The sequence below is a fragment of the Crocodylus porosus genome, unplaced genomic scaffold (assembly GCF_001723895.1).
Source record: "Crocodylus porosus isolate Cpor-Errol unplaced genomic scaffold, CroPor_comp1, whole genome shotgun sequence".
In the NCBI taxonomy this organism is placed as follows: domain Eukaryota; kingdom Metazoa; phylum Chordata; order Crocodylia; family Crocodylidae; genus Crocodylus; species Crocodylus porosus.
The window spans coordinates 158,787,267-158,809,704 of NW_017728906.1; the positions used below are offsets into that span (position 1 = coordinate 158,787,267).

Genomic DNA, 22,438 nt, shown 5'->3' on the forward strand with positions numbered 1-22,438 from the left:
GGGGGGGAATGCTGAGACTCAACACTGACAACTACTGATCCTGTCGGAGTCAAATTACACTTCTGCAAAATAGCTGTCTTATTTCGTAAAGCCATAAACAATTGCGCATATAAATGTTCATTTCACTTACTCGTCCGCTGACAAAACAGGAGTAATTGGAGGATTGTATTATAGTTAATTGACCTTTCTGGAGGCCACATTTCCTGATCCTCTAGTTGATATTGAAGCCATTCCATTGTACAGAACCTTTTAAGATTATTTTTAGTCATTAGATCTGACTTAAACAGTTTCCAATTAGTCAGAATGCATTCTAAGGGTGTACACCGTGCCTTGCCAACTGTACTCTGTCCCTGCCTCATACTCCAGGGAGACACTGGGCATCCCCAGGTCCTAACAGGGAGACACTGGGCGTCCCCAGGTCTTAACAGGGAGACACTGGGCGTCCCCAGGTCTTAACAGGTAATGCTCAGACTGCTGAGCTTATTCTACCTTGTCCGAGGGACCGGTTCCACACCGTCGCCCATGATCGCTTCTTCACTATTTGAGTGCGTTGCACTGTTGTGCCCTCTGGGGTCGATCAAACCACATCTCTGCCGAGGCCCCCGATGAAACCACCAGTGCGCGCTGGGCGTCGGTCGTTGCCACAAGTCGTCGACCCCAGGAGGGATCCGGGCAAGGTGAAATGTTAGCCTCGAGCCCCACATTGGGCACCAAAAACTGTTGCTGGCACAAGGTGCCTGAGGGAGGCAACAATTGGGTTTGTTGCCCAGTGTGCGTCGCGCCAAATAAACACACTGGGGGAAAAAGTAGACAGAGTTTATTTGAGCTCAAGTAAAAGGCGCAGGGAGACTGTATGGTCTCAAATCTCACGTCCCTAGCCCTGCAACAGTGTATATTTATACCCTAGTCATTTTGTGCAGTATTTTTCCACTAGCTGGCCCCCCCCTCCTCCCCTTTCCCTCCTCCTTTCTCTCTCTGAGCGATGCCCTTGCATTCCACAGATAACAGTTTCAGCTTGCCTGTTTTCCAGAAGGACAGGAGATTACAGGAGCCAAGGAAAGGGTTACAAAGGTTGGGCAAGGGGGGGCCCTGGCTTGCCTGGGCCTAGAGCAGAGAGGCTTCATCGACACTCGTGTTCTTCCATCCCTCTGACTTACCTAGGGTTATGCCCAGTGACACCAACAGTATAGCCAATTGCCTTATTTCTGCCTAATATGAAAACCTAGCAGAGTAAGAGCAAGACAGTTAGCAGCGTAGAATTCAATTTTGTCAGGGGGATGACAAAAGTGTAGCTTGTGGCCAAGTGAGTGATTTAACTAACGTACAGAAGCAATTTATTCCTTCCTCTGGAGGCATAAGTGCTCCCATTATAGCAATGGAATTTCTCTCCAGAGACACATAGACCTCCCCTAATTCCTATAATGGGGGCACTTGCACCCCCAAGAGAGAGCAATGCATTGCTCCTACACTTCAATTGGGCAACTCAGGGTTAGTGTCAAGCCACACTTTGGTCATCTACTACATGAATCAGAATTCTTCTCTCTGAATCAAGCAAATGCAGTTCAAGGAATAGTCTCATTAATAACATTTATGACTAAGCATTAATTCTTTATTGACCTAGGACTCCTTTTTCTTCTAATGTCTTTATACCACATTTGACCATTTTGTTACACATGTTTGTGCTTGTTTATGGCACTTTACAAGATTTTTCACTGTACGTGCACCTTCAAGTAGCATCACATGTTGCATAGTTTGAGGCTCTGTGCAATAGTCACAGGTGGTTGAACCAATGGAATAGCTTCACTTCTTCATTAGTTCCTTGGAATGGCCCACTTCAGTATGTAGGCGGTTGAGATATTGCTGCCTTTCCCATGGTTCATCAGCCCTTGGTGGTAGGACTTGACTGCTGGAATGTACTTTTTTTTTTTGCTATTGGGTATTTTCTTCAGCTTCTCATTCCACATCTGTAGTCATGTCTCCCTGGGTGTGGCATCAAGAGGTTGGGTGCTGGTGAAGAAGTTCCTCTGTGACTTGAGACATTTGTGTTCTATGGGATGGTCATACAGTGGGCATCTCACATCTTCAGTTTGTCTTAGTTCTTCTATCTTGCTGGTCACTGCTCTTCTCATGTCAGGTGGAGCAATGCCAGCCTGCAGGTAAACATTGTTTAGGCTGGTAAACTTTAGGCATCCTGTGATGCATCTTCAGTTATCTTTCAGAATGGGGTTAAGGCACTCTAGCATATAGAGATCTCTGTCATACAGGGCATGCATACTCAGCAGAGGAGAAGCTGAAAGCAGTGGTTCAGATGGTTGAGGGACTAGTTCCCCATTTTCAGTTGATGAGCTTATATGGTATATTGTTCTGAGTGCTCACCTTTGCTTTTGTCATCATTATGTGTTACTTGTATGGCAGGGTTCGATCAAAGGTGACTCCAAAGTAAACTGGATTTGGACAGTGGGATACTGGGGTCCCAGGCCATGTAATATTGAGCTGGTGGTTGGTCTCATGTTTTTCAGATGGAAAGGACATACTTGTGTTTTTGCTGGGTTGGCACATAATTGGTTTTCAATGTAGTATGAGGTTAAGCCAATTAGTGCCTTTCTTAGGGATTTTTTGACATGGTCAAGGCTAGTGTTTTGGGCAGTTATGCACAGATCATCTACGTAGATGAAATATTTTGTTTCCAAATCAATTGATTTGTATAGATGTTAAAGAACAGCAGTGCAAGCACGCTTCCTTGAGGGAGGTCATTGCTCTGTCTGCTTTGCTTCCCATCCAATTTGATAAAAAAGTCTGTTTTTGAGCAGGGTTTGTATCAGTTCTGTAACCTGTAGGTCTGTTTTCATTCCCATGGTCTTGCAGAGGAGACACTGGTGGTTAACTGCACCACTGATAGGACCTCTTTACAGCCATTAATAGTGCTGTCCTTGCCTCAGGGACTTCATCTACCTCAGGAAATGGATTTATTTCCATTGAGATTGTAATCAACATGTGTTCCCATGAAGGTCCCAAATAAGTTTCAACAAACCTACCTACAAGGGTGTTAGGAATGATCATGTTTCATCCTCAGTTGTAGTTGATTGAGCCTCTTGTGAGACCAATGTCATCAGGTCCAATTCCTCGTGTACAACAGGCTTCTGAGAGAAATAGTTTTAAAGAACCAATCACAGAATTATGCTGTATAAATCATAAAAAATGACTCATTTTAAGAATAAATGTGTTATTGAAATCATAACATTAGTTGTAGAATATTTGAGAACTAAATGTCAGAAATTGGAGAAGAGGAGTAACAGTGAATCAGTTAATGTACTGGTCAACCTGAAACTCAGTCTATGAAAGTATATTGCAGATGCTTCTTGAGCCCTAAGTGAATGTGATTTAAAAATCATCTGGTTTTCAGCACCCAGCTCTGCAGCCCCCTGCCCGTCCTTCTGAAGCTCATTTGATAAATAAAATTATTTGTGGAAAAAACTTATTTGTAATATTTCAATATTTGTTGAAGCACGCTACAAGGATACAGTTCTTTCTAGGACTGTTTCCACCTGCTCCTTTTGGCTTCCAAAATAAACTAATAATTAAAACACACAGTTTTTCTGTGGGTGTGACTTCTGAAGTCAAAGAACTTGGCCCTTTTAGTGAAGGACTGATTCAGAGGGGCTTAGGGCTAAATAAACATGAGATGTACTGAATTTGCTTATACTATTAGGTCATCTAGCTCATCTTCCTTTATAGTTTCTTCTGGGGCTTCTATATGAATGCTCAAGACTCATTGGTAACTATACTACAGATTCCTGAATAGCAGACAAACTGCTTTGCCCTAGGCCGTAGCCATGATAATCCGAGGAATATGAGATAAGCAGGATTACTAGATATTTGGGAGATATATTAGATAAACTTTTGGGCACTGAATGACCTTCCTTAGGTCTGGGATAGAAGCAGATGAATTGCCTGGTAGAGCAATTACCTCTGTTTAACCCCATTATGTAAATAAAAATGATACAATAAAAAAGTTGCTAAATAAATCCTGCTTCTAGCAGATAAAAGGCCTGCAGCTGGATACGTACTACTTTTTGACATGCACATCCTTTGTCTATCTTTTCTGCAAACAGCTACTGCAGATATACCAGCTCACTGACAGGCAGGCACTCCAGTGCCCAAAAGGACTTAAATAAAAACAATTGAAGGTATTGTAGCAGACTGTTCAGCTCAAACAATCTTTAAAGTTCAGTAGTTTATTTTCCATAGGCACACTTGCCTCACAGGAAACACCATACACACAAATCAGCAAACAAACATAAACATAGTTCATAAGGGGTATGTCACACTTTAGGGTCTTTTCCCAGACAATGAGAAGAGAAGGTGACTGCAGCTCCATGCTGTTTTTTCAGCCCTGCAGTCATCCTGCTCCCTTTCTAGAGTGAGTCCCTTGTCTTGGTGCTGCTGCTTCCAGCCTTGCACCCCTTGGGTCTTTTCCCAGGCCCTGAGAGTACACCCTAGCCTGGTGATGCAGTCAGGGCTATCCGCAGGAGGAGAAGGGAGGGGAATCGAAGTGACCACCCTGGGTCCTGCACTTTGGGAGGCCCCGTGAAGCCGGGTGGAGTCGCCATGGTGACTCTGTGCCACTGGCTTTGCATCCGGCTGCTTGCTACCCCCCCACCGCTGGCACTGATGGTGGTGGTGGCCATCCAGAATGCATGGGATCAGGGTGGGGCAGGGCCCCGCACAAGCTGATTTGCCCCGGGTCCCGCATCCTGCTCAGGTCATCTCTGGGTGCAGCCACTAAGCTGGTAGTGCTCTCTCACTCAATTCCCTTATCTCCTAGGTCTCCCCCTAGCTCCCTCTGCTTGGAGCTTTAACTTCCTCTGGCCAGCCAATTATCTGTATAAACTGTTCCAGTCCTCCTAGGCAGTCTGTAATCAGTTTTCACAGCCTGCACCTGGGCTGTAGCCTCTGGTACCAGCAGCCTGCTATATGCAGCTACTGAAAGCATGTAGGCTGCTACAGGTGGGTAATTAGCACCCTTCATTAAGCTGTTTACATTTATGACCCTATGCTAGTTCACATAGGGCACGTCTACACATGCATTTAAGCACAATTAAATTTAATGAATATTAAGCTAATGCACATTAAGCGATTTTTGGCAGGTGTCTACATGTGCAGGGACTTGACTCTAAAGTTAGTGCAATTGGCATTATGGTTAGTGCCAAGTCCCTGCAGCCCTGCCATGTACCTCTAGTGGTTGGGCAGACCCAGCACTAAAGTTAGTGCCAAGTCATGTCTGCACATGCATTAATGCACGTTAATTAATCATGCCTAAATTTGATACCTGCATTTTCAGGTATCAAATTTAGGTTAAATTAGCCTAATTTCACTATTTCGAATGTGCATTAAAGGCACTCACATGTATTGCACATTAAATATGGCTAATGTGCATTAGATTGCACCTGTAATGCACATTAAATTAGGCTAATGTGCATTAACACACCTTTTAGCTGTACCCATTGTTCCATAAACAGTATTGGCAGCTGTAGGTAGGTTAGTCTATCCTAGTACTTACCTTCATTGATGAACTGGTGCTAACAATGTGGGGAATTTTCAGAGAAATCTCTACTGTAGACAAGGCCACAGGAACAGCATATGGCAGAAGCATCAGAGATAGAGAAACTGATTGGGTGGAGTAGCAGAAAAACAGCTCTGTGCCTGAATTCTGGAAGTGGAGCTGCCATTATGAGTCATAAGCTCAGTTTTGATCTTTCCCCCACTATCTCAGTTTAAGAGTGCACATACTTTTCAGTATATTAGAGAAGGAATGTGGTGACATCCGTCTGTGTCAGCTCATTTCTCTTCCAGCAAAGAAGTAATCCCCTGCAGGTATCTAAAGTCTTTTGATTGCTAATCCTAAAAGGATTCCTAAAAGGAAAAGTGTCTCTTTAATATTATAAATAGGCAGATCATTTTGGAATGTACTTAATTTACCAAGAGTTTCTCTCAGGAGCTGTTTAATAATGAATATATTGTCTCACAAACAACATGAACCCTTTTTTCCAAAAAAACCCAGCTGCTGGAAATTGGAGCATGCATTATATGGGAGAAATACAATAAGAGCTGTTTTGTTGCTTACTGGGTGAAACCAAAAATAAAATCTGCATATCCACAGAGTGAACAGTTGGCAGGCTTGGCCCCCTAGCTGCTGCTACTCAGTTACTTAGTACAAGTAACAATCTTTTTTTATCTTCATCCTGCCTTTCAAAAACAAGGTGTATATTATATTTTGGGGTGTACTATATGTGCAAAAATATAATAATTCTATTGCCAATGTTTGTTTTGCATTTCTGCCTTCAATAGAAAACATTGCACAGATCCTGAAATAAGTTTAGGAGATAATGGGTGCGTCTATATGAGATGTTTACTGTGGAGCTAACGAATTAGTAGGGGTCCTGGTTTTCTCCGATTGAAAATCTCCAATTTTTAGTTAAAAAAAAGTAACCCCAAATCTACATTTTCCATGATTTAAATGAAACACCACTAATATATAGATAGAGATATATTAATGGTGTTTCATTTTAGTTAGAGAGAGAGACAGAGAGAGATTAGTGGTGTTTTAATCGTAGACTAATGTGTATTTGGGGTTACTTATTATTAACCAAAAATTGGGGATTTTTTTTCAATCAGAGAAAACCAGGATCCCTGCTAATTAGCTCTGCGGTGAATGTATCGGCATCTACATATGCAGCCTTATTAGGGCACAGGAAACTAATCAACTCTGCAGCAGGGTAGTAATTGTATTGTTTTTACAAGTACTACCTTCCTGCAGAGTTTTTTTGTGTGCAGCAGTGCACATGTAGACGCTAACCCAACTGGCTAGGGCACAAGGGTGCTTCACTGCAGGGGCTGCCTGCCAGATAACCCCATACTAAAGTACTCTTGTGCCCCATCCCACCCCTCTGCAGCACATTGAGCCCAGTTGGAGCAGTTCCAGGCTGGTAGGCTGACCCCTGGGATCCCTTGCCAACTAGGGATGCTCCACATGCTGCACATGAAAAAATTCTGGAGCTGATTGGTCTGGAGTTAATTGCTCCTGGACACACATTCAAACAGTACACCTGGGAGCAGAAAACTCCAGAGAAATAAATTCTGAAGTTTATTCATGCTCACTAATGGCATGTGTAGACATGCCCAGTAAATTAAAAATCCTGCTCCTGGGCACAGGCTTATTAGTGGCCTATAAATAATGGGAGTGGTTCAAATAGGCCAGATCCTTAATTTAGGAGGCACTTAACTCCCACTGAAAGTGATTGAAATTAATGTAAATTAGATGTCTACGTATTTTTGGGGATCTGGACTCATGTTCCTAAGTCACTTAGCTACTGTTGAAAATTCCATCCCTGGTCACATGTAGAAACTAGCATTGGCTGGGTGTGGCATGCTTCTCGGAGATGCTTTTAGGAATTCTGCAGGAGCAGTATTAACATACTTTCACTGCTGTTCCTACTGCATAAATAATCTTAGCACAAAACACTCCACATTAATTGTAGACTTAGGGCACCTATACACAAGCACAGAGGCTGCTCTAATGCACTGGAATTCCAGTGCATCTCAGCAGACTTGATTAATTAATTGCTGGAGCATGGCAATTGATCTGGTGTATCAGTATCCCTACACATAAAAATGGTGGCAGGGACACTTGAACTAAAGTTCATCCAATAAGCTTTAGTAAAAGCATCCCTGCCACCATTTTTTAACACAGGGATGCTGATACAGGAGATGTGGCAGCACTTTAATTAGAGCAGCTCTCATTAAAGCACTACCCCCCAACCTACGGAGTGTGTGTACAAGTGCCCTTATTGTCCACATCAACAATACCAACACTGAATTAGTATTCTCTCCTGCAATATAAATGATTTCTTCAAGTTAGGAAGTGAAGTACATAGGAGGCAGCGGGGAGGAGGAGAGTGTTTGGGGAAGCTGCACTGCCTCTGCTTTCATAAGCATTAGTTTCCTTATTGTCATTTTTATTGTTGTTCTTCAGATACTGCTGAAGTTCACACCTCACATTAAGTTTTAAGACTGTATTTTGATGTCACTTCCTAAATCGATGGGACCGACCTTTTATAGCTCCACAAATTAGCCCCGCACCCTCACCAAGTATCACTCCAACTCCCTTCCCCTGCCCAATCTGCTACTCTGTTTTCTACTTCCATATGCTCCCTCCCATCTGGTGCTCTGCTTTCTGCTTCCTGCTCCATCTGTCACTGTGCTGCTTGTCCTCTTCCTGATCTGCCACAGAGCACACACAGAGGCTGCCCATGCCACTTGTGGCACTTGTGCTGCAGGTTGGCCACCCCTGCACCTTTCATCATCACGTTGAATCATAATGTTCTAGTGTAGTGTTGTACAGCATCACATCAGGAAATACAGGAATCAGCTAAGATTCCTGTGACTTCTTTTGTATTAAAGCTGGCATGCTGTACATTGTTAGCTTGCATACTAATACAATGGGAATTGCAATGATGTTGTCAGATGCCAGTGGAAAGGGAGAAGAGAATATCCTTCACCTTCAATGACATCTTTGTCAGCTGAACAGAACCCTTGCAGCCTTGATTCATGGTGGAGGTTTTGTACTTCTAGCACTTTTTCTCTGTGATCTATAATGTGTGTCTTTGGAGTCTTATAAGAACCCTTTTTTAGGAGTGTCAACTACATGATCAAGTGCGCTGAAAAGTCAGGCCATGTCATGAGTTTGACTTTTTGGAAAGTCAAATCCATCAGTACTGAGAGAGGAATAGATTTACATCATAACTTTCTCCTTTCCTGCATAGGGGGGCCCTGAGGAGATGGGAATCCCATAGGGCCAGGTCTGACAACATGCTGATAAATACAGCTTGGAGAAATTAATGTTTTTAAAATCTATTTAGTTGATAACATTACAGAGTCACCTTCCAAGCTTCTTTGACTCCCCTACATCTCTCTTTCTGATTTAAAATGGATTTTGCTTTTTCAGGAGTGCACAATAATTCCCAGTAGTGATTGTTACTGATAGCTTATAATAGAGCTCAGCTGTGTTGTTCCTGGATTTCTAATCAGCTTAGTAATGCCAGGACTCTAGTCAGAGAATTACTCTATATAAGCTTATTTCATATTCAAAACTAGATGAGCACAAAATATAAAATATTTTAATGCTATTTTCTAGACAAAAAAAAAAAGAAAACTGTCATTTTGCTAAGCAGCAGGTCTTCATTTGAACCTATGCAGTACCTGAATTTCAGACATGGTTATCACCAATTTTGTAGCAAAGCCCCCAGTTTTTCTTTTTCTTTTAAAATGCATTCCCTCCCCTTCCCCAACCATTTCTGACTTTTTCTTTTCCTTTCCATTCCCTATACATAAGTATAAGTGAGCTAAGACATAGGATAAGCTTCAGCGTTTTATTTTGGTAGCAAGTTGTATTTGTTTTGTTTTTCTCCTTCTTTATACTGTATAATTATTATGTTTATATTGATCTTTACTGTTCTATATTACTGTTTTACTGGTACTATATGATTTAGGCCCACATATGTAAATTAGCATAAGTCTTGTCAAGTTTCCGTTTTGTTTGTCAAGTCTCCATCCTGTCCCCAGGCCCAGTTGTGTAACCTATGACTCACATCTACCCCTCCTATGTAACTTGGTTCCTGAATGAATAGGAATGAATGAGGGTACTTGAGAGACAATGGCAGTAGGTCTAAAAATAGCTCCCTCTGAATGACCAAACCATCAACACCAATACCTGGATCAATGACCCAGCCCTTGGAACCACCCTCAGCATTCAAGAAACAAAAGATGAGGCAACCCACCATTGTGCCAAGCCCTCTGGTATAGGACTGACATTGCCTGGACAGGCCCTCCTCATAGGAGATCAGAGGTAGTCTGCCCCATAAAAAGGGGTAGTGAAGACTGACTCCTTGAGACATGCCCTCCATTTGGACCAGCACCTACGTTTGGACAACACCTACTGGACAAGGACCTCTTTCCAGCCTGGATAGGTAGCTATCACCCCCTACCCCCTCTTCAACCATGGACTTGGACTCTGCCTTTATTTCCCACCTGGACTCCAACCCTTCCACTGAGTCTCTTTCTCCTGCTGCCATTGTGAGTGCTTGTGTGTGTATGAACCAATAACTTCATGGGGCTGTGTAGTGTGTTGTCTAATAAACCTGTACAGACTCAACCCTGAAAGCATCAAGGGCAAACTACATTTGTGTAAGCTACACTATTTCAGGTGTCATGTCTCCATAACTTACCCCAGAGTAGCCTTTTGCTTAGTTCTGTTACTCTCAACCTTTTTTAGGTTCGAGGCACCCTGGCTCAAGGACCCCAGCTCAAGGCACCCCTCTGTAACTTTTTTGAAATAAGCTGACCCCATTTAAAAATCTAACCTATTTATTACAGTACTTACCTCCTTACAGAGGAGCCAGACAGTGGGAGCAGAGGAATGGCAAGACAGGGAAACTGTTATGTGCTTACCTCCTTACACCTGGAGGCTGAGCCTTCCCTTATTTGCTCATCTCCTCATACTTCCTGAGGCAGCCTTTAAAGGATCTCATGGCACCCAAAGTTACCCTGGCACTCGAGTTAAGAGTCACTTGCTTAGTGCAAACAGACTATTATTGGCTCCCTTGCCACTTAGTGGCAAGAATCAGTTATACAGATGACATTTTGCTATTCCAGGATAATGGTGCACCTGCCTGTGCTGTATCCCTATATAATTTAAAGCGATATGCAAAAATGGATAAATTGGTAGGGGCTAACCTTGGAAGGTGTGCCACATGATAAGCCCTACATGCTCCTTGAGTGCCACTCCAATCCCCTTCTCCTGCCTGAGCTGTTGCTCTGCTTTCTTCTCCTTGCTCTGTGCTCCTTTCCTGATGTGCTGCTCTGCTTTCTGCTCCCTTTCCTATCTGCTACTGTATTATCTGCTCCATCCCCAATCTGCCATGTGCCACACACAGAGGCTTTCCCTGCCACTTGTGGCACACATACTGTAGGTTGGACACCCCTGGATAAAATATTTTAGTGTCCAAGCCCTTCAAGAACATTTTCAGTCCTGAAAATTCTGAGTGACGGAACATTTTCTTCACAATTATTCACAAAGTGGATAACATTTTGCTGTCAGATATTTGGTGTAATATAGTGTTTTGAAGTTGTAGACCTGATATACTCATAGGCCTGTAATTTCCTTTGGATGATATATAACCATTGTACATGAAGAGAATGATTTGTTGTTCTTTTGACATCCTACTGGCAACTGGAACAAAGCCATGGAGCTAACTTCACACACAGCTTACAGAACAGCCAGCCGATGCTCACAATTTGCGATTACTGTGAGCCTGGAATGTATTTGAACCTGTGACTTGCAAGGTGAATGACTCAAGGTGAGATCCTCTACTCCCCTGTGCTTTCTATGGTCATTTACACCTGGGTTCAGTGAATACAAAGTGGGTACTCTACCAGGTTGGCATGGTCAGAGCACTTGCTTACACTCATATTCAGGTAGCTTTACACTACCATCAGGGTGAAACATGTCTTTGCATAAATGGGATTTAGACCCATGGTGTTTAGCTTCTACTATAGACAACTACAAGGGATGCACCCAGATGAGTGCAGCTGTGCAGTTTGTGGTGCAGCAAACAAGTTAACTCTACCCCACCCAGGATAACTTACCATATGCCGAAGCATGCGTGGCACAGGAGTTTCCCAGAGATAAAAAGCAGCAGCGCAAGGTGCACCACCGCTATTTGTCCCCAGGGAACCAGACGTCCACACACATCTGGATGTGCCCAGGATGGCAAAAGAACGAGCCGTGCGCTACCCATCACTGTTCCCTTGAGCCTTCCAGTGCCTCATGTGCACCAGCTTATGAAGTCAGCCTATGTATTAGAAGTTTGTCCACACTCCTGTCACATACTCCACACACCTGTCAGATACTTCAGACTGCATGCACTGAGGTAGTTTGGACATATAGTGTAGTAATTTGATATCTCCACAGCAGGGGAACATGCTGTGTTGTTTCAGAGTGACAAAACATACCGGGCATTTTTTTTCACTCAGTTGAGTGTCTTTGAGAAAAGAAATGCTTACATTTTAAATTGGTAGAAAATGTCAGCAACTGATTATCACACCTTCTGTACCTCCTGCTGTTTGACCTCTCTGTCACACTTGGTCTACATTCGGTGAAAAATGGATCTGTCAGAGTGACTCACACTGGCTGTCTTTAGCCTCATGTTAAGGCATTAATAAAGTAGTGAGGTTATATCTTCAGAAGAGCATGCACCCATGCAGATATACACCCTGTAGGAGTCTAACTTCATTTTTATTCGAAGCACAGTTCAAATACTTCAAGCAATTCAACATTTATTAATCAGTGAAATGATTCATTCAGAACTTAAACTGGATGCTTCTCTTGTGTTTCTGATCTCTGCAGCGAGGCACCAAGCCATTTTTCAATCTGACAAATGTACCATATTCCAGATACTTATTTACATAGCATCCAGAGAGGTTGTGATTGGAGTTAATTCCTCTTAAAGGACATTCGTCATTTCAAATACTAAAATATTAAATTATCTGTAAAATAATCACAACCTAACATTCATTTTCTACTACCTTCTGATTGTCAGTGCAGCTCGTTCTCCTTTGGTTTTCTTCAGACCATTACTTTAGGGAGAAAATATCCCTCATTCAAACAGTGGAGGGTGGGAAGCATACTTATTCAAGTTAGAGACCATAGAGTGAGATTCCATTCTACCTACTAGGTACCTGAGTGTACTTAGGCACCTGAGTGCAATCTTATTCCACTCTGCTCAGGTCCCTGAAAAAACCTGTTATCACACCTACTGAGTTACATGCTATCATCCAAGCCTCAAATCACAAAGATACAATGAGGAAGAAGAAGACTTAAACTTTGTTTGCATTAACTGTTCTTCAGGGACTCAAATCTTATGGCATAGGATCCCACTTGGGTATCTAAGTCCATCTAAGAGGTGGAATAGGATCTGGGTCATATGTATTAAAACCAACTTCATTTTGCCAGTATACCAACCCTCCATGGTGCATCCCTAACCTCTCTTGCCTGCTAGCATCTTGACATTTAAACTTGTCTTGCTTGCATTTGCAGATGACACCAAGTTGGGAGGAACTGTAGACACTTTGGGGCAAGGGTGGGGAAAAAGCAGCCCACAGGCTGGATGCAGCCCTCCAGTTGATTGTATCTGGCCCATGGCTGCCTTCACAGCACTCCACATGGGGCTGAGCTGTGCCCACTCCCGCCCAGGGCAGCCTGTGCTGTGCTCCTGCCCTTACCTGCTCTAGCTTCAGCTCCCAGCCAACTTCCACCCACTCCACCTGCTTTGTACAATGAACAACCACCTGTAGGTGGCTGAGTGGGTGGAAGCTGGATCCCCACATGCTGCATCAGTTGCCACCTGGCTGCAGCTTCCTTCCCACCTGGCTGGACATGTGGTGCCCAGCACGGATTCCCACACTACCTGCTGCCCAGGGTGGAGCAGCAGGGGCAGGAGGAGGAGGAGTCACTGGAGGTTGTGGGGAGCCAATCAGTACAGGGACAGCTGCAGCAGCAGTGAGATCAGTCTTGCTGGGAAGCTGTGCATACCGGCTGGGGCCAAGGCTAGGGTCAGAGCTGGGGTGGTGTTGCTGGCAGGCGCAGGGTGGGAAGGCTATAAACCAGATCTTCCACTTCTTGGATGTTCTCCAGCTAGTAGCCTACCACATAGAAAGGATGCACTGGCACCATTTTTGCTTTCACATCACTATTGCATTCCTTCCCACCCCCAACATTTTAAAACAAAGAGACCATAAGTGGCATTTTTGTGAGGGACCTTATAATCATGTGTTAGATGTGTTTGAGAACATGTACCAGACTGACCCCTCAAGGGACAAAGACAGATTAGGCATGGGTGTGGGCCACATAGAGAGCTGCTCAGTCTGGGCTAGTCATGGGCATGTACAGAAGCAGAACTCAAGGTACCTGGTAACTTTACAGTCAAATAGGAAAGTGCCTTTGAGATTTACCTACCTCCAGAGCTAGGCAGCAGCTGACCAGGAGTCTTTGGGGTCATAAATTTGGCCTGAGGCACTGAAAACAGGACATACGTGGCTTGAGTCTATAAAGGACCTAAGCCCCATTATGTCACCCCAGTGGGCCCAGGTGCAGATCAATGATGTCAAACACACAATTCTAGCCTCTTATAAAGAAAACATTAAAATTTTGTGTTAACACATATGTACAATGACAGATTGAAAGCACTGGAGAGCAAAGGGCTCTACTCACAGATCAGCTTGTTCCTATATAATCCTTCCAGTCTTCCCCAAAAATGAGTAGGAAAGGACTTCACCAGATATTATTAGAGAGTTATTAAGTCTCCACAGAGTCCACACTCAAACCGTTCCTAGCTTTTCAGCTCAGACTGCCAAAAAGGGGGTTGGTTATAGTTAAGTAGGACCAGCCTCCTTCACATTAAGCTTTGAGGATCCAGTTTTAGTGCATTTCTAATTCAAGTTGAAAAATTTTAAATCCAAGTCACTTTTAATTGTTAATGCTAGTTAATTTTTTTTTGACAGAAGTAGGCTCAGACAACATAAATAAGTAAAACAGTTTTATGTTTGTTACGAGTTAGTTTTACCTGTTGCCTTCCATATATTCTAGTACTGAATTTGTATATATGTTCTACCAACACCTTCATGGTTTAAATATACTGTGCATGAAATGTAGTCATTACCATGTCCCAAGGGGATATTAACATTTAATTATAAAAAAAAACTGGTTTCCATGAAAATTCTAAAGAAATTATAGGACAGTTTCTTTTGCTCTTGGAAATCTTGATGTTAAATTTTGAGGCTAGGATCAGTGTGAATGTGCTGCTTTAATATAGGATTCAAGTATTACAGCACATACAGTGCTACAGTATTAATACAGCGTTACAGTGTTAATAGTCATGACTTCCCTCCAGGTGTCTGGCCTGTGAAGGAAATACCCTTTTTTTTTAAAATCAATACCCCTGGGGCAACAGGAATGTTTCTCACATTCCAGTAATGTTACTTAGACTAATTCATATGAAGTAGAAGGTCAAGAGAAAGTAAAGCACTTAGAGTGACTTTTTCTTTTAGATTAACAAACCCAGCATACTGTTATGCAACCTCACAATCAATTATTTGATTGACTTGAATAAACCAGAATAACCATTGGAAAGAGACAGCAGGTACAAATGAATCAAACAAAGCCCCATGTCACAAGGCAAATTCACAGGCAGCACTCTCTTTGTTGCTGGGGTTGCACTTATGTTCATACTTTAGAGGCAGAAGTATATTTGATTCCTTCTCATAGCTGTTTTCCACAGAAGAGGAACAATACCCTCCTCTGTGTACATGTTCCAAGAAACCTTTAGCCAGACAGCCAGCACAGTTGTGCAAAGGGGTTAGGACAGGAGCTATAGGGGTTTTTTTTGTTGTACTTGTAATGCTTTACACACTGAAAAAGCATCTTTAAAAAGTCCCAACATTTCAGATTTTCAGGACTGGCAGTTTATTATAAGGTATCAATAAACATTTAAGATGAGGTGTTTTTAACACTATTCCCAATGTGGGACTAGTTTCATTTAGTTTATATTTTGGATTCCTTTAATTTAAACTAATATTTCTTACTTGGTCACTTTTAAAATCGACACATGCATTTTACCTGTAGCAAGTGCTTTGTCTTAATGCAGTGCTAATTTTTGTCAACTCCATACTTTATTTCCAACTTGGTAGCCTGATCTCTCTCTCATTGAATTCAATAGGTTTGCACTCGCTTTAGTTGAGTAGGCTCAAAGCTATTTCTGCCTATGGAAAACAGATCCCTTCAGATGTGCCATGTATTTCACATGGGGTGTAAAATTCATCATGATTCAGAGAAGGTTATTTTGTAAGAAAATTTGGAATTGGGAAGAGTGGACAATGATTATTTCACCTTCCTATTTTCAGTTTACAGGTTACAACTGGAATCTCTGTGTTCATCCAGTCATTATTGGAATAGACAAGATTTGACCTACAAAATTTATGCCCTTACTTTTCATATTTTGCTGACTGAGGCTAAGAGCAAATATTAAATATACATTTGGAGGTTTGGTTCTGTAAATGGGAATTAACAAAACTCATTAGCAATGAAAGGAAAGATAGAAATAATTTCAATAAATAAATTCCCACAGTTAAACATGAGTGAATTGGACCAGTTTGTCCATTCAAGCCCCCTTTGTAAATTATTAATGATTTCCAACACAAATTTATTTTGATACAAGAATGTGAAGGGGTTTTGGATTTTGTTGAGGTTGATGATATTGTAAGTCCTGGATTCAGAATGATGTGCAGGTCCTGAAATGCTTGTTTGGAGTGGTCCCTCTAAATGTAAATGGAAGGTTGTCATCACTACTTTTGACCACTTTTCACTGAAACTTTAATTAAACAGCTTTTCTTTTTTAAATCATTTTTCTTGGAACACAAATTGTCAGCCTTTCTATCACTTGCTATATTACCCAAAGATGGTTTATTCTTTTTCATGTTTTTTTCACCCAGCACCCACAAAGAGAGCAGAGCAAATCCACAGAAAGGATGGATGTCAGATCAATAGGATCCCCACAGCAAATCACTCAGCCAATAATTTCAGTCTTTAGGGTGGAATTCCAATTCCCCCTGTCTTCCTGTAAAAAGAAAGGTACCAAAAAAGCCACGTAGATGGCCAAAGTGTCAGAGGCATTCTATTCTCCTCTTTAATGCCCACCCCCATTAAGTATAGGAGGGTGGTTACACATTCATGCCTGAAAACACCGGTACCTATACATGGCATGCATCCCTGCTCGCTACTCCAACATTGCCCTTTTAGGAGCTTAGGGCCATTAAATGAGTGCTATGGGGGCCACTCAAGATGAAATGAATCAATCTAAAAGAAGCAGAGAGACCTAACTCCTGCACAATGTTCAGGGGGCCAACAACGAGTATCGACTGAGGCTTGCATCAGATGTATGGCTCTCCACCTGCATCTGGCAGCTTCTATGGTAACCAAGATGAAGGCCAGCTGGCTAGGCAGGGCCTTGAAGAAGAAAGCCAGGAGGCAAAGTAGGTATAGTAAAGACCTGAGATGGCCTTCTGCCTTTGTTTCCTACATGGGCATGGGACACAGGAACAGGGTGCAATTGGAGCAGCAAGGCCTTGGAGCTTCACATAGTCACAGACACAGTTCTACATACCACCAGCACACCCCTGTCCCAGGTGATCCATCACTGATCCCAGAGCCCCTTTCTTTCCTTCCCCATCTCCATTCCCAGAAGAGTAGTAGCATACATATCCAGCAGTCCCAAAAGGAGATGCATATAAATAGTAGTTGGCAGTCAGGGTGCAGTCTGTTGGAAGGTCCAACCCAGGAGTGTGGGGAGTTAACAAGTATTTCTTTTCATTGCACAGCCCTCCACTCCAGGTCTGCGGAGCACAATCCTGAGGCCACTGCTATAGTTTTCAGTGACCATTGCCCCCTTCACTGCCCCTACTATGGCAGGTGAGGCCCCTGCAAATGATGCATCTCAGCCCTCACCACTGTGGTCCCCGGAGCAGTGATCCTTCTAAAAGATCTTGAAGGGAAAGGCTCTGGGCAGGATGACTATCATTGTCACACATCCTCAGAGTAGTCCAATAGTTTCTGAATGCTCCAGTCCACAGACAGAATGGCACTTCCACCCTTGGGCAAGCTGTCTCAAATCACCCATGCCTTGTCCCTTGACTTAGGCAGCAGGGTGGGAAGGAAGGATGGCATCACATAACTCATAGGAGGCAGGAGCTGGGGTAAATGGGGACAAGCAGAGCCCCAGGGCATTCAGGGCATGGTGCAGCCCATGGCTGCAGGCAGCTGGTGTCGGCCGCTCTCAGAGCAGCTGCAGCAGGGGCTGGGGTGAGTGGGGCCCCAGCCCCACGGCCCTTTTCCCTCCCCCCACAGACATACCTGATTGGGGGGGTGCCTATGCTAATGGCGTAAGAGTGAATTTACCTCACATATAATGAATTTGGGGTATAAAACGGGTCATTGCCTAAGAGCAAATTTGCATATACAGAATCTGCATAAATCGAGGGAAACCTGTAGTGTACAAGTGTTTCAAGACTTGTCGCAGGCTATGTTAAGAGAAAGGAAGGAGCCGAGAGAGATTACAATGCCTCTCTGAAAAAAAAATATAAGATACAGATGGGACTTTCCTTTTAAACTTCTCTTCACACCGCAGGAACAGTAGTACCTTTTAAAAGAGAGAAGGAAGGCCTTAACATCCTTGAGAGACTGAACTTAGTAGAAAGCAGCCTGGAAATTTAGGTTGTTTGATAGACATCAACAAGGAACACCATAATATCACATGGCAAACTGTTAAGCCCAGAAGAGAGAAAATATCAAAGAACAAGGATAAGAGCAATGGGCGAAGTCACAAAACCAATGGTATTCAAGAGTTTAAGAGCAGGACTGAACAACAGTGTAAGGGAGATGGCAATCAAAAAGAGCTGGAACAGGAAACTGACAAGAAAAAAGAAAATAACTTTTACTGGCTGACCCTTTCCTCCACAGTTTACCAGTTTGTCTTGTTTTTATTCTTTTTGTTTTCTGTATAAAATTCCTCTCTATCAGAAAAAGCTTTGCAAACAGTTCAAGAAACTGTGTCATATCACCAGCTATAACAAGTAAAATACTAGCTAAAGCTATCTTTACCTTTCATACGCTAAAGATATAAAGAATAACTAGGTTATACTTTGGTCTGCTTAATAAACTTGTATTACTTTTGTGGTCCCTTTGTATCTTACATATTCTTAGCCCTAAAATTAACAGCTGTGGAGGCTCCTGGGGAGGATAGCTGGGTGGGAGCCCAAGTCCACAGCATGCCCCTGCCCCATGCACAGATCTGTGGGATGTGGGTCCCCCTTTCCCCCCAGGAGTGCATGCTGCAGTGCGGCGCTGCCCCCCCGTCTGAGCTCACAGCAGGCTGGCAGCAGGAGTGGAGACGGGCTCCGTGCTCTGCTGAGGCAGCTGCCGCCTCCTGTTGGGGGCAGGAGGATGTGGACCCCTCTAATTTAAATGCTCTCTTAAATATAGCAAGTTAAATGATCTCCTAATTCTACCTGCAATTTGTCTTCCCTCAACAGCTAAACTAGCTGGGACAGCTGACTACTGACACCCAGGAAAAAGCCCATCTGCTTAATGACTACTTTGCGTCGGTTTTTTATCACCCCAAAGGAAACACCCTGCCAAACATGAGGCAGAATGACCAGGGTGAAGATGAATATATGTGCACCATGGATCTTGGGAGGGAGCATTTTGAGAGGCTGAATCTCCACAAATCAGCTGATCTGGATAGGTTGCACCCAAGAGTGCTAAAGGAACTGGCAGACATCATAGCACAGCCACTGGCGAGGATATTTGTGGCACTCAAGCAAAGTACCTGAAGATTGGAAGAGGGCCAATGTGGTGCCCGTCTTCAAGAAAGGAGGAAAGAAGACCCAGGAAACTACAGGCCAATCAGTTTGACTTCAATCTCTGGGAAGATCTTGAAAAAAATTATCAAAGAAACCATTCTTGACAGACTAACAGAAGGCAATATTCTGAGGGACAGCCAGCATGGGTTTGTTGTGGGTAGGTCTTGCTTGACCAATTTACATGAGACACTTAATATTATTGCACAGTTAGCATGTCACAGCAAAAACCATGCTAATGTCCAGTAGAATTAGTCTACTGCACATTAAGCGTTACAAAAAGACCATGCACTGTTTATGTAGCAGCTCATATTAGAGGTACTAAACTTAATGTGCAGTAGCAACAGCAGATTAATACCTGTGTAGACAAGCCAAGTCATTTCCCTTGACCCGTTCCACTGCCATACTGAAGGCACTTGTTCTTTCTTAGCTGAGGTACAACATTTCAGGCCCAAAAGCACTTGTTCCTCTTTTGAGAGATACAACTGACAGGTGATGAAGTCATTCCACATCCTGATCATAGGATTCTGCTACTGTTGTACTGGCTTCGGCAGCACTCAGCGTCTATGTTTGTAATGCAGACATCAGGGAAGTACAGAGATATTTGTGCTTGCTTCTATATGTGCAGAACAAATTAGCTTGCTCATAACTCCTTGCTGCTGTATCTAGTCTGCGCCTTGGCACCTCCCATAGTCAGAAATCACTCTACCACACAGCACTCTGCAGCACAGGCAGACCCTCAGTATTCAGAAGTCTTTAAAAAACCATGAAATGACATAGTTCTTGTCCTCATAACCTTACATCCCACCAGTAAGAAATATAGTATAAAATGAAAACATTCAGGACAGCGATTCCAAAACGGTGTGTCATGGCCATGGCCATACCCATGCCATTGCCCCTTCTCCCACTCCACTGCTCCCTGGCTGCAATGCATATGCATCTTCCAGCCACTGGAGAGCTGCACCATGGCTGTATACTTGCAAATTGTATTTATGCTGCTACCATCACTTTTCCTGCCTCCTCCATTTGTGTGTAAGAGTGAAGTATACCATCAATTTTAATTCAGAAAAAGAGAACGCCCTGGGTATCCAAACTTTGGAAAACACCGATTCAAGGGCACCAGCAGCATCGGTGAAGAGGATTTCTTGGGAAGATGAAGCAAAGAATTTCATTTAAAATGTGATTCAAAATATTCAGGGTCTAGGACACGGTGAAATGGAAGACTGGGTGTAAGGAACAGAGAGAGAATGGGCTTTGTACTGGTGCAGCAGGCGTCTGTTCTGCACATAGGGGGCTGCATACACAGAGAGCCTATGGAAACATGAATGGTGGGGCACTACAGCAAACAAGAATTAGAACTGACAGAAAGCTAGGGTCCAGGTAGACATGGGGCAGACCCCCAGCTGTGAAGAGGATCATTTAAATTTGTTATGTCAACTGAGGAGACATGCCAATGAAGGGATTCAAGGCCAGGGATGATTGTGTCTTAGTTTGCCATGGAAGAAAATATGGATCACCAGCAAGGTCACCCTGACCCCATAGGCTTCCCATTAACTCACAACACTAGCGAGTTCAGCTGAAGCAAAAGACCTCAGAAGTCATCAGTGTTCTAGGGGAGCAGAAAAAGAGTAAAAGATATACAGGTATCATTGCTTGACTTAAAGCCCTGTTGTTCAGCCCCTGTCCAACTGCAGACCACAATCCTTTGAATGTACCTCAGTCCATTTAGGTACAACAATCATTGAATGTGTATCACCATTGTCTGTTCTCACAGAGCCTTTTACAACTTCTTCATGCATGGGAAAGTATTTTTTCCCAAAGTTGCCAGCAAAAAGTTGTCAGCATAGATTAGACATTAGGAAAAAATTAGTTACAGTGAGGGTTGCCTAAATCTGGAATGGGCTTCCAAGAGAGGTGGTGCTTTCCTCTACCTTGGAGGTCTTTAAGAGGAGACTAGACAAGCACCTAGCTAGGGTCATTTGACCCCAGCACTCTTTCCTGCCCAGGGCAGAAAGTCAGACTTGATGATCTACTAAAGTCCCTTTGGACCCTGAAAATCTATGAAATCTATGAGCGTGGACAACTCATGTTGAATATTTACAATAAGCTTGAAGAAGATCAAACGGAGTCCAGGAACTGGCCATCACTGAAACATCAAGGTCCTTCTGCAGATCTTCTAGCTCTGTAAAAGTGAAACAGAAAGGATGGTTGGAATCATTATGGCAGAACTGGGGGCTCAGCATTCATACTCTCACCTCCCCAAGATGTCTTGGAGCCATAGCCACAAGAATTTAAAGGTCTAGTTTGACTGCCCATACATTACCTTGTAAATCTGCATGGCCTCTGAGAATTTCAGAATTTTTTTGTACATTTAACCTAACTGCTTCCTATGTGATAGGACAGTGCTGTTATCCAAAATGATGGAGGAGGAGCCGAGGCACAGTGAGGCTAAGAGTAGATTACACAGACTTCATAGATTTCATAGACATTAGGGCTGGAAGGGACCTCAGAAGATCATTGAGTCCAGCGCCCTGCCTGAGGGGCAGGAAGTCAGCTGGGGTCATAGGATCCCAGCAAGATAAGCATCCAAATTTCTCTTGAAGACGTTCAGTGTAGGTGCTTGAACCAGCTCCAAGGGCAGGCTATTCCAGACCTTGGGGGCTCGCTCGGACAGTAAAGAAATTTTCCTTATGTCCAGCCTGAAACGGTCTTGCAGCAGTTTATGACCGTTTGACCTCTTCATCCCTTGGGGCGCTCTGGTGAACAAACGTTGCCCTAGATCCTGGTGCTCATTCCTGATAAACTTATAGGTGGCCATCAGATCACCCCTGAGCCTGCGCTTCTCCAGGCTAAAGAGTCCCATGGCTCTCAGTCTGTCGCCGTAAGGTCTGTTTTCCTGACCTCTGATCATGCG

At 43.3% G+C, this 22,438-nt stretch overlaps 1 long non-coding RNA gene across 1 annotated transcript in view; it reads left to right on the forward strand.

Moving 5' to 3' along the window:
* The window catches only part of LOC109306304, a 6,703-nt gene extending 4,407 nt beyond the window's left edge, over positions 1-2,296 (forward strand). The window contains exons 2-3 of the long non-coding RNA XR_002099932.1: positions 1,758-1,762; positions 2,285-2,296. This is a non-coding gene — a long non-coding RNA (uncharacterized LOC109306304). The remainder of the gene's footprint in view (positions 1-1,757; positions 1,763-2,284) is intronic.
* Positions 2,297-22,438: the final 20,142 nt, after the last annotated feature.